Raw genomic sequence first — 4132 nt, 5'->3', positions numbered from 1 at the left:
GTGGGGCTCTCAGTGGTGCAGGAGCCGTCAGGAAATGCCAGGCCAGTTACCACCCTGGTGAAAGGCAGGCTGGGGCACCTTAATAACCCCAGTTCCCACAGCTAGGTGGGTTACTCCACAGAAGGGCCAAGAAGGCAGACCCAGGTTAGAGAGTGGGCTAGAGGCTCAGAGACCTGACTTGAAACACCCCCAAGTGGTCAATGCTGGGGCCAGGACTAGAAAGGTCAAAAGGACCAGGGGCCCACTGCAAGGGACACCCAGAGCTGAGGGCCTGGAGTTTCTTACTGGCCGTGGAGGTGAGGCCAGGGGCTGTGTTGCCAAAGGTCCTGCAGGGACCACACCTGAGAAGGGGAACAGTTTAGGGAGCTAGGCAGCCTAGAATATGGGTGGAATAGGCTGCCTGATTGGAGGGATCTGGGTGGGGTCTGATGGGAAGGATTCTGGGGCCCAATGTGGGGCCAGTGACATTAAGAACTGTGGATGCCATCTGCGAGGCTTGGGCTTTGGTGCAGGGGAGCAACAGAGCCGCAGGTAGTGCCCCCTGGCATTGGGGCAAGAAATGGGCATCCTACCACCTAATTAAGTTCATAATTATATATCATAAAGGCATGGCAGGAAAGGAGGCAGGCGGTTGGCCCAGAAACAGGTGGGTGGGCCATTGGAAGACTGGTCCTGAGAGAGTCCCATGTTACATGCCCCTGCTGCCACTGCAACATGGTGCTCTGAATGCACGAGATGCTGCAGCACACTGCTGGAGTGTTCTAATTGGAACACCCCAGCCTCAATTAATCGCATCTGCTCTAACATTGTAATCGGAACACACTGGAGCACACATAGTCACCCTGTGTTCTGTTCACTACTGATCTAAACTGCATTGCTTACATAAAACTGCATAACTTAGATCAATTGTGCCTTGGGCTTTTCGAATGTGTACCTAGCCCTGAAGCCTGAGCTTGCCTTTACTTGCTTACTTCCTCACACCTTGCTTATCTCCTCACTTCCTGCAAAACCCTTCAAAGGATCTCACAGCAACCCAGAATACCTCAGCATCCTGGCTGAGAATCACTGGACTAGAAAATATCTTTTTCAAAGATAGCTCAGATATTTTAGTGGCCTCCTTCATGAGACTGCGAAGGGCATATGATCTAAATATATGTAGATCCCTTTTTTATTTTGGCATCATTAATACAAGGTGATTACAGTTAATCTTCAAAGCATTGTTTGCCTTGGTGAGATGCAGCCCAAATGACAACAAAGGCACAAACTGCAGATTATATTGAAGCTGTACTTGGCAACCCATTCATTAATCTCTTTTTCCAATAGATCCTTTATTTTCAAAATTCCTGCATTGAAGCTGTAACATATGCCAGAGTCTGGCCTTAAAATTTTTCTGAAAAAGTGTTAGCGCATGAAAAACATCTATATTGGTATATGTTTGTTCTAAGAATTATAAACACGTTCTTTAATACATGGACCCAAAAACATAATAGAGCCCACAAGACTCTAGAACAGAGTAGTACTTCATATTTATTACCCCCACCTTTAGCCCCTATGCAACTGTAATGGCCAAACCTAACCAAACCAAAAATAAACAGGACATATGCAGAGAATGTCTCAACCAAAAACACGCTGCAGAGCTTTGATATGGCTCCAGAGGGGCCCATTATGGGCTGGAAATGCTGAAATTGGCCTGTGGCTTAGACATAAAACTTTTCAAACATGGCTGCACTCTGTTAGTTTGTTGACAGAATCATTCTACACAATTGTCAGCCCCCTAGTACACATTATAGAAGGGTCATTAGTTCTGAGAAAATGGAGTATTTGTCATCACTACAGCAGAAGTATGTACATATCATAAATGGAGCCTGAAGGGATTTAGTTCCAGGTTATTAGATGTTCATTTGAGATGGTGGATAATAACTGCTGTTTCTGATATTATGTATTAGCTGCCCTTGCTGCTTGTAGGGCTTTCTTTGTTTGGTAGTTAGTCTTGTTATTATAAATGTGTATTTAATGACTAAGATAATATAAATAAAATCAGGAATTGAATGTATTGGATGAAAGCAGCAGGGTACCAATATAGCTTTGGAGTCCAATTAGTTACTGCTTTGTATCTACATGGGCCCTAATAAAAAAAAAATACTGTAGAAATACCCAACACTTCTGAGGAAAAAAAAATAGTTAGCTGAAACTTTGTGTGTAGAAAAGAGAATGAGTATGTAGGTGTATGTTTTTACTTTTTAGAACATCTCTTTCTAAATAAAACTACTGGTAAATATCTTTGAGAGCAGAGTGCCCTGGTGGGACTATATTGAAATTTAACATTACAATGAAAAGGTTGCCTATACATGTGCTCTGACACCTTCTAATTAGAACATATTGGAGAAGTCTCAATTAACTGAGTCTGCTGGAGCATGCTAATTCAAACTCTTCAGCATGCTGCAGTGTCACATGTATTCAGCGTCTTGCATTTCAAAATGGTGGCTGGGGCACTTTAACTAAAACTTGTCAAACAAGCTTTGGTTAAAGTGCCCCTGTGGCCATTTTAAAACACAGGACATGAAACACGGGACACTGAATACACGTGATGCTGTGGTGTTTTAATTACAGCAGGTCTGGGAGCTGCTTTAATTAAAATGCCCCTCTTCCCCTACCCCAGAGCGTGTGTATAGACAACTAATGATTAAGAAGCCATGAGAAGAACTGCAGTTCATTTCCCCCCAAAAAGGTTGTCATTTCAGAGTTGGCACTATTCTTTTTTTGAATCAAGCTATACATGCAGTGTCTACACCTAAACTTTAAACAAGAACTTTGCTAGAATTGTATTTCAGCCAAAACACAAGGGGAAAGGTAATAGAAAACTGTTAAGGACATGTTTCTCTTGTATTGAATGTTGCTTAAAACATGCTGTCAGATTAAAAACTGCAGATTTTTTTATTTTATAAAAACAATTTCTCTAGGACTTTAAAATAATTTGGAAAAAAACTTAGATGTTACTGTTAAACTTGCTTGTTTAGTTTTGTTTCCCAGCTCAGTGGACAAATAAAATAGACTGGTCAGTGATACTGCTGTTTATAGTCAAGGTCTAATCAATTTTACTTTCAATTGTGCCTTGGTATAGGGCCTTAACATTTGGGTTAACATGCAGCAAGAAAGATGCTTACTCATTTTATAAGAAGTCATTAACTTAAAAAAAATGGAAAAAGTTAGTTTTACAAAATTTGTGAACAACTCAAGCAAAATGGCTCTCAGGAGAATATCTTTAGGAGATTGAACATCTATACACAGAGAAGTAGCAGCGTCCTCTAGAATCACAGCAAGCATTGCTTCTTGGCTCTCCCACCCTCTGTCCCTGTCATGGATCCACTGAGGCAGTGTGTCAAGCCTAGCCAAACAGGAAGATTGAGAGGACCCCCCTCTCTCTCCCTGAATGCTTTGGGGTCCAGTACCCCTTTCACTGACTCGACAGCACTCCCAGCCCTTGTCACTGACCTGGCAGTCCCTCTTCTCCCTTTCACTGACCTCACAGACCCTGCACCCCCTGCCCAGATTGCAGCACTTGATGCTCTAAGGCCCCATGAAGGCTAGTGTCACCACTGCAGGCTCTGTGCTCCTCAATCTGTATGGGCTTTCTGGATGAGTTTTTCTACTGGGAGAATAAATCTGGAAGAATTATCCCAGATTATTTGAACTTGTGTATACAGCCTTTTGTCACGGACTCTGATCAAGCAGGCCTGGCTTGCCCAAGCATGTCCTGCCCCCAGTCCTTGGTTAATGTGACTTGGCTCAGTTCTCTGTAATCAGGTTGGCTGCTGAAAGTGCCATTTTCTGTTCTGGCAAGTCTCACTTTTATAGCTCTCCCTAGTTCTCCTGACTTCTGACCTGGTTTTGGCTCTTCCTCACCCTGATTTTTGGATCTCCGCTGAAACTCAATGCTGGCTGCACTCTCTGGTTTTCCTGGTATCCTGACTTAGCTTGGTTTCTTGGACCCTTATCTTGAATTCCCCCTGGCATTTGGCAACAGTTCTCTGACTAAAGGTTCCTCACTTCAGGTAGCATCTCAGGCTACATCTTTTAGATTCCCCTCTCAGCACTCGTGGAACTTGGTCCCATACTCTTTACTCTGCTGACC

Source organism: Gavialis gangeticus, unplaced genomic scaffold, assembly GCF_001723915.1.
Source record: "Gavialis gangeticus isolate Ggan-Ray unplaced genomic scaffold, GavGan_comp1, whole genome shotgun sequence".
Taxonomy (NCBI): domain Eukaryota; kingdom Metazoa; phylum Chordata; order Crocodylia; family Gavialidae; genus Gavialis; species Gavialis gangeticus.
The sequence above is the reverse complement of the archived record's forward strand: the minus strand, read 5'-3'. Positions refer to the sequence as shown.